The sequence below is a fragment of the Sapajus apella genome, unplaced genomic scaffold (assembly GCF_009761245.1).
Source record: "Sapajus apella isolate SASKATOON/1434 unplaced genomic scaffold, GSC_monkey_1.0 scaffold17, whole genome shotgun sequence".
Taxonomy (NCBI): domain Eukaryota; kingdom Metazoa; phylum Chordata; class Mammalia; order Primates; family Cebidae; genus Sapajus; species Sapajus apella.
The window spans coordinates 9746187-9758200 of record NW_022436957.1 but is presented as its reverse complement, the minus strand read 5'-3'; the positions used below and the strand labels follow the sequence as shown (position 1 = coordinate 9758200).

Here is a 12014-nt window from a genome sequence, read left to right as displayed (position 1 = left end):
GCCTGGACAACAGAGCTAGATGCTGTCTCAAATATATATATGCCAAATGTGGCAAGGACGTAGAGAGATGGGAACTCACATTCCTGTGGGAGTGTAGGTTGGTCCACCCTGTTGAAGAGCACAGTGGCATTTTTCTTGTAAAGTTAAAACAGGCACATATGACCCAGCAATTCTACTGTCGGGTATATGCCCGAGAGACACTCTTGCGTGTGGGCACAAGGAGGTGCACAACAGAATGCGCACTGCCACATAATAGCAAACAATTGGAAATAAATTAAGTGTCCATTTACAGGACATGGGTAAGTAAACTGTGGCATGTTCACCTGATGGCATACTACAGGAGCCCTTAAGAGAACTGAGGGAGACTACACATATGAAAATGGTAGTGTCAGGGTGAAAAAGGAGGTTGTGTAGGTATAGCATGAAAACATTTAGCTGTAAGTTTTAAAAATACACACCATGCATGCGTATGTACTAAAATCTAGAAACATGCATGGAAAAGATTCGCATATACCCCAACTTCAGAATAGTGGTTAGTTCTGAGTAGGGAGAGGTTTTGATGCCACTCAAAAGGGGTTTTTCTATCTGTCTAATGTTGATTGTCTTAGAACAGAAAAGTAATGGTAGTAACTCAGCTTTGATGGAGGCCCCTAAATTTATCGAACTCTGTTCTGACAAAATAGTTTATCTTTCACCTCATTTCTAAGGTTAAATGTTACAGGAAATATGTACCTTATCAAACACTTAAATAGGGCTTACTGTAAGCCTCACACTCTTCTAATTGCTTTACAAATACGAATTTCTTTAGCAATCCATCTATGACAAACATATGAGGTAGCTATTACAGGTACAAAACCTGTTTTCCAAAACCCTTAGATTATGTGTGTTTCAGAATGTAGATATTTTCTTACTTTTGAAAAATAAAACAGTTTATACTAGAACTTGTCCCAGTGGGCTAGGGTAGCCTGCCACCAAGATAGCTGGACTATAAAGAGAAGAATATTCTAAGTAGGATAAATACACACCATAAACATCCTCAATTCCCTCCAGCTCAGGTTTTGTCATCAAATCATTAAGTCAAGTCAGGTTGTGCTGCCAAACAAATTTTAAAACAAGAAAAACCCTTCCAGTTTTCAGAGCTTTGGGAATATCAGATATGTGTTGCAGGAATATTATTCTCATTTTGCAGATGAGGAGACTGAAGCACAGAGAAATTAACTAACATAACCAAGTTCATTTCAAGTGATGAATGTGGTCTTCAAATCCAGATATTCTGACTCCCAACTTCACTGCCATTAGCTGTTCCAGCATGCTGAAATCTGGCTCTAACAACCACATTCACAGGAAGTGGAAGGTACATGTATTCAAAGCACAGGAGCTGAGCTGAATGTAGAGCTGAGCATGAGGTTAGGGTCTAGTCCCTGCTGGGCTTGAGAACGTGTGTTTCTGGATAATGCATTTGCACTCTTTGTCTGAATTTTAGAACTCAGACTAAGTCAACGAGAAGAAGGGACTCATTCCAGAGACACTGAAGAAATAGACATCCCATGGCTTGGTGACTTGGGCCAGGTGATGAACCAGCCTAGGATGGCTCAGATGTAATCCCAGTGGCTCACACCTGTAATCCCAGCACTTTGGGAGGCCAAGGCAGGCGGGTCACCTGAGGTCAGGAGTTCTAGACCAGCCTGGCCAACATGGTAAAACCCCGTCTCTACTAATAATACAAAAATTAGCTGGGCATGGTGGCACGCACCTGTAGTACCAGCTAGTCAGAATGGCTGAGGTGGGAGAATCCCTTTAACCCAGGAGGCAGAGGTTGCAGTGAGCCCAGATTGTACCACTGCACTCAGCCTGGTGACAGAGCAAAACTCTGTCAAGGGCGAGGAGATGTTACAGGATATGGTGTGGAACTTGTATGAATCCTAATTTGGACAAATTGATTATTAAAACACTTTGAGATCATTGGAGAAATTTGAGTATAGACTGAGTGTTAAAAGATATTAAAGACTTATTAACTTTGTTAGGTGTAATAATTGTTTTATGGGTTTTTTTACGTTTTTATCTGTTAAAGACACTGAACTATTACAGGTTAAGCTGATATGATATCTGGGGTTTTCTTTAAAGTGATCCAGTGACAGGGCATGGAAAAGGCAGCAGTTGAAATCAGAGTAGCAAAATGTTGAGAATTACTGAAGCTCACTGATGGATACATGGAGATGCAGTATGCTATTCTCTCTACTTTTGTTTTTGTTTAAGAATTTCATAGTAAATTTTTCAAATAAAATAGAATTTGAAGGAACAAGATTTACAGTATTAAATGTTACAGAGAGGTCTGATAAACTAGAGATAAAAGTAGACAATCTGGAAACCACTGCCATCTGAAGGACCTTAAAGCAATTTTGGTGGATAGATGGGGAAGAAAACCAAGTTGTACATCAAAGCTAATATACTCAAAACAAAATAAAAGGATGGCAGCATGTCAAAGGGGCACATAAGCCACTCTCAAAGGAGCTCCAAGTGACCAAACTGGACAATCTGAGCAACAAAATAAATAATACGGTGTTGGATTGTAACCCAAAGTATGAAATAAAAATACTTGAGTCTCTACTGATAAACAATTGACTAATAAATATATGGAGAGAAGCAACAAATCCTCCTTACAGAATAATTCCAAATATATAGATACTAACCCCTCCAAGATGTAGGACTGACTCTCCATCTCCATCTTTTTTAGAGACAGGGTCTTGCTCTGTTGCCCAGACTGGAGTACAGTGGTGTGATCTTGGCTCACTGGAGCCTCAACCTCCTGGGCTCAAGCGATTATACCACCTCAACACTTCCAAGTAGCTGAGACTACAGGCATAAGCCACCATGCCCAGCTAATTTTTTTAAAGAGATGGCACCTCACTATATCGTCCAGGTTAATCTCAAACTCCTGGGCTCAAGCAATCCTCCTGCCTCAGCCTCTCAAAGTGCTGAGATTACAGGTGTAAGCCATCATGCCTCACTCTCCCTCCCCAATTTGAATGTAGGCTAGACTAGTGAAGCTTCCAAAGAAAAAAGTACAGAAAGGGGAAAATAACAGCTTTCATAAGAACTTGGCAGATACCATATTATCCAAGTGATCAAGGTCAACATCAACAGTGGTAAGTTCTGCTGATGTTATGGACAACCTGATATGATATGTTGTGACGAGAAGGGAACTTTACCTCTGAGGGATTCTCAAAACCCATAACCCCAATTTAAACATGAGAAAAATATCAGATAAGCCCAAATTGAGGGATATTTGACAAAATACCTGACCAGTATGAGTCAAAAAATCCTCAAGGTCACAAAAGCCAAAGAAAGACTGAGAAACTGTCACAGAAGAGACTAAGGGGACATGACAACTAAAAGCAATGTAGGATCTTGGAGCAGAAAAAGGATATTAGTGGAAAATCTGGTAAAATTTAGCTACAGCCTGTAGTTTTATTTAATAGGAATGTGCCAATGTTAATTTCTTGGTTTTGACACATGTACCACAGTTATATATAATGTTAACAATAAATGTAACTGGGTAAGGGTATATAGGAACTCTGCCCTGTCTGTATAACTTTTCTATATGAAAATAATTCCAAAATAAAAAGGTTTTCAAAATGAAAACAAAAATTTATTATCAGTTTTTGCAAGTCGTGTTTATATCAATTACTCTTGTTCCACTTTTCAAAGGGAGGAGATATATTTTTATCTTTCTAAAAAAAGACTTTACAACGCCTTTTTTCTTCTTTTGAGTGCCATAGAATCTGGCAGCAACACCAGACGGACAAGTCCGAAGGGAAAGTGAAAGATTCAGGCTTTACGAGGCATGTAATGTAGGTTATAGTGCTAAATAACTTACACATATTACCTGATTTGTTTTCTCCTAACCACCTCATGATGCATGAGCCCCAATTTTCTGATGAACAAATTGATTCAAAGTAAGTATAAGAGGCCAGGTGCAATGGCTCATGCCTGGAATCCCAACATTTTGGGAGGTCAAGGCAAGTGGAACTCTTGAGCCCAGGAATTTGAGACCAGTCTGGGCAACATAGTGAGGCTCTCTGTATTAGTCTATTTTCACACTGCTATAAAGACATACCTGAGACTGGGCAATTTATTTTTAAAAAGATGTTTAATTGACTCACATTTTCTCATGCCTGGGGACGCCTCAGGAAATTTACAATCGTGGTGAAGGCAAAGGGGAAGCATGCCCCTCGTTATCATGTTGGAGCAGGAGAGAGAGAGAGAGAGAGAGAGGGAGGGAGAGGGAGGGAGAGGGGGGGGGAGGGGGGGGGGGGGGGGGAGGGAGGGAGAGAGAAAGAGAGAGAGAACGCGTGAATGGGGAAGTGATACTTTTAAACCATCAGATCTCGTGAGAACTCATTCAGTATCACAAGAACAGCAAGGGGGAAACCGCCCCCATGATCCAATCACCTCCCACCAGGTCCCTCCCTTGACATGTGGGGATTACAATTTGAGATGAGATTTGGGTTGGGACACAAAGCCAAACCGTATCACCCCCTCTGTACAAAAAAAAAAGTATTTAATTTGCCAGGTGTGGTGGCATATACTTGTAGTCGTAGCTACTTGGGGGTCTGAGGTGGGAGAATCACCTGAGTTTGGGAGGTCAAGCTGCAGAGAGCCGTGACTGCACCACTGCACTCCAGCCAGAGTGACAGCGCAAGACTCCATCTCAAAAAAAAAAAAAAAAAAAAAGATAAGTGTGGATTTTCCTTCATAGAGGTTACATTTTCTCCTAATTTTAAAAATTAATGACTATTATTTTATTCTTGCCTCTAGGATTTTTTAAAATACATAACTTCTATGATTTTTTTTTAATATGGAATCTCGTTCTGTGGCCCAGGCTGGAGTGCAGTGGCATGATCTTAGCTCACTGCAACCTCTGCCTCCTGGATTCAAGAGATTCTCATGCCTCAAGCCTCCTGAGTAGCTGGGATTACAGGTGTGCATCAAGACACCCAGCTAAATTTTGTATTTTTAGTAGAGATGGGATTCTGCCATGTTGACCAGGCTGGTCTCTAATTCCTAACCTCAGGTGATCTGCCTGCCCCAATCCCAAAGTGCTGGGATTTCAGGCATGAGCCACTGCACCTGGCCTCTTATGATTCTTTTGATCAGAAAATTTGCCCCTTGTGTAAGTGAGCTTTTGCTATGTAACAACTCATCCCCATACTTAGTGATTTAACCATTTATTGACTCCTCATTCTATGAGTTGGTTAGTTAGGCTGGGCTCAGCTAGGTGGGTCTTCTGCCTCTCTCACCTGAGCTCACTCTTGTAGCGGCAGTCAGCTGATCGGTCAGCCATGGGCTGGTTGGTCTAGGATGGCCTCAATCACATATCTGGGTTTGGAGCTGGCTGTCTTATGGTTATCTGCTAAAGTAATAGGAGTGACTGGGCCACATGTCTCCAGCAAGCTAGCCTGGGTTTGTTCACATAGTAATAATCACAAGGGCCCCAAAGGCAACAAAAGAGGACAAGCCACAGCATGCAAGCACTGTATAAGCCTCTGCTTTCTTCACATTTGCTGATGTCCCATTACCCAAAGCAGATCACATGGACAAGCCCAGATTAGAGGAGTGGAAAAATAAACTCCACCTCTTAACGAGAAGAGATTTGAGTCACATTGCCAGAGGATGTGCATACAGGGATGGGAGAAATTATTGCAGCCTTTTTTGCAAGTAATCTACTGCACGCCTTTTGTGTTCTTTTCCACATGCTAGCTTATAGAATTTTACTGCTTAGAGTGTAGGATTTAGTTCTTTGCCAAGCTCCTATGTAACTATAGATATTGATATGGTTTGGCTGTGTCCTCACCCAAATCTCATCTTGAATTCCCATGTGTTGTGGGAGGGACCCAGCTGGAGGTAATTGAATCATGGAGGCAGGTCTTTCCTGTGCTGCTCTTGTGATAGTGAGTAGATCTAACAAGTCTGCTGCCATATGAGACAGGCCTTTCACCTTCTGCCATTATTGCAAGACCTCCCCAGCCACATGGAACTTTAAATCTCTTTCTTTTGTAAATTGCCCAGTCTCGGGTATATATATTTGTCAGTAGCATGAAAACGAAATAATACAGATATAAAATTAGTCCTTGTCTTCTGTCTTTGAGAATCACAGAGTTGGAAGGAGGTTTAATGGCTAGCCAATTCAATATCATGCGCAATAGTGGACCGTCTTGTGGACACATAAGCACAAGATCTCATCCATGTGGTAGGCCTTCAAATCCTTAAAAATAATAGGTTCTATGATTTCTCTTTTCCAGTTTAAATATTCCAAATGTCTTAATGTCCCCATTATATATAATGGACATACAAGACAAACATTGCAGATTTATCAGATGTGCTGATCTTCAAACAGGTTTCAGGTCTTTCTAAGCGCTTGCCTCTGTGCTATAATTTACCACCCTGATAGGGAGGTGAGCCCCTGACTTGGGAAACTGGGGGAAATGTCAACATTGAGTAAACTAGCAAATTCAAGAAGAGAGAAGGCAAAGAGGAGGTTTTCCTATAATTGCAGGTGACAGAACCAGAGTGGTCCAGTGAGCAATTAAATACACGGCTCTGGATCCAGGAGAGAAATTTGGGCCAGGAGCAGACACGGAGCAATTGTGGGTCTATTTGTAGTATTAGATCCTACAGAAATAGAGTAAACCATTTAGGGAGACCACAAAGGTTAAAAGGAAAGGAAGCTAAGAGTAGAGCTTTGGGGAAAAAAAAAAAAAAAGAAAAAGCAATATATGAGAGATAAGTAGAAAAAAAAAAGTAGCTGTAAACAGAAACTGAGAAGCCTGGAAAACATTATGCTCTGAGAAAGAAGCCAAACACAAAAAGCCACATATTGCATGATTCCATGTATATGAAATGATGTCCAGGCTGGGCACAGTGGCTCACACCTATAATCCCAGCCCTTTGGGAGGCCACGGTGGGCAGATCACTTGAGGTCAGGAGTTCAAAACCAGCCTGGCCAACATGGTGAAACCCCATCTCTACTAAAAATACAAAAATTAGCCAGGCGTGGTGGCAGAGAACCTGTGATAGCAGGTACTCCGGAGGCTGAGGCAGGAGAATCACTTGAACCCGGGAGGTAAAAGTTGTAGTGAGCCAAGATCACACCACTACACTCCAGCCTGGGTGGCAGAGCAAGACTCCATCTCAAAAAGTAAATAAAATAATGTCCAGAATAGGCAAATCCATAGAAACAGAAAGCAGATTACTAGTTGCCAGGGGCTGGGAGTTGGGTGGAAATGGAGAATGACTGCTTGTGGGTAGATAGTTTCCTTTTGGGGGGATAAAAATGTTTTGGAACTAGATAGATGTAGCAGTTACACAACATGGTAACGTACTAGATGCCACTGAAGTGTTCACTTTCAAATGGTTACTTTTATCTTATAGGAATTCCTGCTCTGTGGAAAGAAAAGTAATAGTAAGAAGAAAGACTAAGAATCTCTGTGGTCTGGGGATGGTAGGAAAACCTGAAGAGTGATGTGCAGATTAATAGTGAGTGTCAACTTGATTGGATTGAAGGATGCAAAGTATTGTTCCTGGGTGTGTCTGTGAGGGTGTTGCCAAAGGGAGATTGACATTTGTGTCAGTGGACTAGGAGAGGCAGACCCACCCTCAATTCATGGGTCTGCCTCTCCTAGTCTACTGACACAAATGTCAATCTAATCAGCTGCCAGCACAGCTAGGATAAAAGCAGGCAGAGGAACAGGAAAGGACTAGACTGGCTGAGTCTTCTGGCCTTCGTCTTTCTCCCATACTGGATACTTCCTGCCCTCAAACATTGGACTCCAAGTTCTTCAGCTTTTGGACTCTTGGACTTACACCAGTGTTTTGCCAGGGGCTCTCAGGCCTTTGGCCACAGCCTGAAGGCTGCACTGTCAGCTTCCCTACTTTTGAGGTTTTGGACCTCAAACTGATCCACCACTGGCTTCCTCGTTCCTCAGCTTGCAGACAGCCTGTTGTGGGACTTCACCTTGTGATTGTGTGAGTCAATTCTCCTGAATAAACTCCTTTTCATATATACATCTATCTTATTAGTCCTGTCCCTCTAGAGAATCCTGACTGATACATGCAGCAATCATGTGGTTTGTAATATTTCTTAATTTTTATTCTCTGATTAAATAACATTTGTTCTATGGAATAGTATTAATATATGCTGACCACAAATACTGCATAGGACACAGTTTGAGGAACAGTTTTTCATGGAATGAGGACTAATTTTAACAGAGTACAATGTAAGGGTCACATTCGGCCACAAGCGCCAAAGCAGCCACCCATGAGATTTCAATAAAAAGTGAATACGCTCTGATGCTACATGAACCATTCTTTCACCACAAACATTTTTTAAGCATCCATCCACCATTTTCTGGGTCACTGAAAAGATATAAAACAGATCAGAAATGGATATTACACCAAACTTTATGTAGTAAGAGATTTATAAAGTAACAAATGTGACAAAGGTAGAAGAGAATTTGGGTAGTGAGGAAAGTGCAGCTCAGATGCAGCAGGAGCTGAGGGGAGGAGAAGCTCAGGGGCCAATGTGTGCAGGAGTTGAATCTGGGCTCAGCTTTCCATAAGGAATAGAGTTGGCAACATGGAGATGGTATGAATGAGCACTCCAGGAAGAGAGAACAGTATGAGGCAGAAAATATGGCTGTGTGTGGGAAACAGAACGGAGATCCATCTGCCAGCTTGCGAGGTTCTCAGACCTGGCTGCGTGTTAGAATCACTTGGATCCCACCCTAGCCCAATTAAAGCAGAATCGCTGGTCGTGGGGGCCCAACCATTGCTGGTTTGGTTTTTGTTTTTTAAAGCTCCCCTGATGATTCTTGTATAGTCAGAGTTGCACCCACTAGGCTAAATCAGCTGTTCTCAAGTATGGTGTGGGGACCTACTGATGTTCAATTTGAGGTGTGATAGGCACTCCTTCTCAAACTTTAGTATGTGTTAGAATATCCTCAGGAGCTCATTAAAACAGATTCCTGGACCCTGCTGTCAGAAACTCTCATTCAGTAGGTCTAGGGTGGGGTCCAGGAACTTGTATTTCTATCAAGCTTCCAGGTGATGCTGCTGGTCTATACACGCCACATTGAGTAGCACAGATGTAAGTAATTTGATGTAATGATAAAAGAACAGTAAGGAAAGTTTGAAAATGGTTTGCTTTCTTAAAGTATATACATCCAGGCCAGGCATGGTGGCTCACACCTGTAATCCCAGCAGTTTGAGAGGCTGAAGTGGGAGGATTGCTAGAGGCCAGGAGTTCCAGACCAGCCTTGGCAACATGGTGAGACCTCATCTCTATTAAAAAAAAAAATAAAAAAAATTTTAAAACATGTTTTTTTTTTAATTAGCCAGGCATGGTAGTGCATGCCTGCATCAGGAGGCTGATGTGGGAGGATCACCTGAGCCCAGGAGGTCACGCCGCATCACTCCAACAGAATGAAATAATCTCTTCTTTTTAAAAAAGTATACACAGCCAAAGTGGATTAAAGCATTTGACTGGGAGACAACATGGTGGCCTTACGGTGACTGTGCCAATGTTTGCAAATATCTCACAGCTCAGCATCCTTTATACATCATGATGGGGAGACGGTAGTGAAGCCCTGGGCAAGAACAATTAGTTCATGAAGCAGAGTGATGACATAAAAGCATGGAGAAAGGCCAGTTCATGAAGGCTTCTCCCTGCTAAACCATGGATGTTGTGAGCAACCACAAGGTCTTTACAAAGGTTGGGACTGAACAAAACCATTTCTCAAGAAAAATATGTTTATAGTATCTGTTCAAAGGCAATGACAGTAGTGTGAACTGATGTGGCCTAACCTGGAGAAGTGGCAGTGGAACTGGAGAGAGAAGATAGATGTGAGACGTGGGGCAGAAATGGCAACTGCACCCTTCCAGGTGCTCAAGCAACTCCTCTTTCATGCCTCCAACCAACCTGTCAGAAAGCCTGCTGGCTCTCCCCACTTCTCCCATCCCACCACCTCCTCCCAGCCCAGAGCACCACCATCTCTCACCTGGATTAGTTCCTAGTAGCCTTTGCCTTCCTAGAACCTATTCCAAAACATAAGCCAGATCAAGTCACTTTTCTGCTTCTGTGTCACTTGCAATATGAGCTCAAGTCCTTACAGTGGCCTATAAGCATGGCACGATCTGGCCCCCTATTACCTTTCTGTCATCAGTTCATTCTACTTGCCCATTTCTCTCATTCGGCTCCAGCCCATTGACTTCCTAACTTCTTCTAGGACCTTGCTTCTCAAAATGTGGTCCATAGACCAGCAGCATTAGCATCAACTGGGAGCTTATTAGAAATGCAGAGTCTCAGGTCCTGCTCCGACCCCACTGAGACTATGCATTACATCAAGACCCTCAGGGGTCTTCTAGCCCTCTGCGAGGAACACTGATCCAGAACAGCCCAGAACACTCCCATCCCTGCACTTTGCCATTTCTCTACCTAGACAGCTTACCTGCTAGGTATCCATGTAAATCACTCCCTGCATCCTTTTCTCAAACGTCACTTTCTCAATGTTCTACTTAAAACTGAAATGCCTCCACAGCAGAGCACTCCTTAACCCCTTTGATGCCCTTATTTCTCCCACAGCATTTGTCACCACCTGAAAATGGTGGCCTCTGAGAGTCAGAATATGGTGTGTAGAGATGAGGCACAGGACTACTACTTTTTAAGTCTTAAGTTTTTGCAGTATTATTTGATGTTTAAGTTGTGTGCATGTATATCTTTCACTTGTTTGTTTGCAGAGATTAAAACCTGTCAGAGAATAAAATCTGAGTTCCCATCAGGCTTCATGAGTGAGGATGTTAAGGTCAGTCTCAATTTCATGGCCAATGGATGAGTACTGTGGGCAAGAAATAAATCTTTGCTATTTCAAGCCACTGACATTTTGGAGTCATTTCTGCAGCCAACTTCAAGCATCTCTTGACTGCTGCAGGAAGGGACAATTGAAGTGGAAGAACGTGGGTTTTGAAAGAGTCAGTAGGGTTGAGGCTAGCAAATAGTCACAACAGAGCCACTCCTTTCCATGGAGGTTATATCTCAAATTTATAGGATGTCATCTCTGGCTGAAAGGCTGCAAGTATTCCACAGATGTACTTTATCTTGTCAGGATAGTATTTGCTTAAATGTTCAAACAAGGGAGATGAGAAATGTGTGTGTGAGCTTGTATGTCATTTATTCTCCTCTTAGCTATAGTCCCCACTACTCCCTATTACTTACAACAGCTCAATTGACTGATTTACTTGCCTGCATAGCCCTGAAGACATTTGGATTTGCAACACTGGCCTGTCTACACATCAAACCCATTGAGAGGAGGTAGAATAGGCATTAGCATCCTCACCTAACAGACAAGAAAACAGAGACCCTGAAAGTCCAAGAGGCTTCAAAAATGACACAAGTCAACAGCAGAGTTAGGGTCCCAACCCAGGACTTCTGATGCCTCTGTTCAGGACAAGCTAAGGATGCCTCACCTCGGAGACAGCTGCCATCTGCTACTGCAGTCATCCTAGGAGGTTAATACATTGATTGCATGTTCCATTGTCTAATCAGCCCACACACTGCTTGAGTTTATCACCAAGCAAATTCTCATTTGTTTTTAACAGGAAAATCACGCCATCCCAAAATGCCTTAAACCAAACTCTGCAATCTCAACAAACAGCTTGCCTTTTAAATCCATGAGCTAAACACAAGTTTCTTTGCATTCTTTCAGCCAAGCCATTGCAGCTCTTTTCTCTTTCAGTCTGAACTTGTTTGTAATAAGGACAGCCAAGAAAAGGAATTAAATAAATGACTCCAATGGAGAATCTCCAAAGTATATTATTAAGCGCAAAAAGCAAAGTGCAGGCCAGATGCAATGACTCATACCTGTAATCCCGGCACTTTGGTGGGCCAAGGAGGGAGGATTGCTTGAGCCCAGGAGTTTGAGACCAGCCCGGGCAACATAGTGAGACGCCATCTCTAAAAA

At 42.4% G+C, this 12014-nt stretch overlaps 1 long non-coding RNA gene across 1 annotated transcript; it reads left to right on the top strand.

Moving 5' to 3' along the window:
- Positions 1 to 1816: 1816 nt before the first annotated feature.
- Positions 1817 to 7566, top strand: LOC116556675. The gene is made up of 2 exons (XR_004271116.1): positions 1817 to 2221; positions 7432 to 7566. It is a non-coding gene; the product is annotated as an uncharacterized LOC116556675 (long non-coding RNA).
- The last annotated feature ends 4448 nt before the right edge of the window (positions 7567 to 12014 follow it).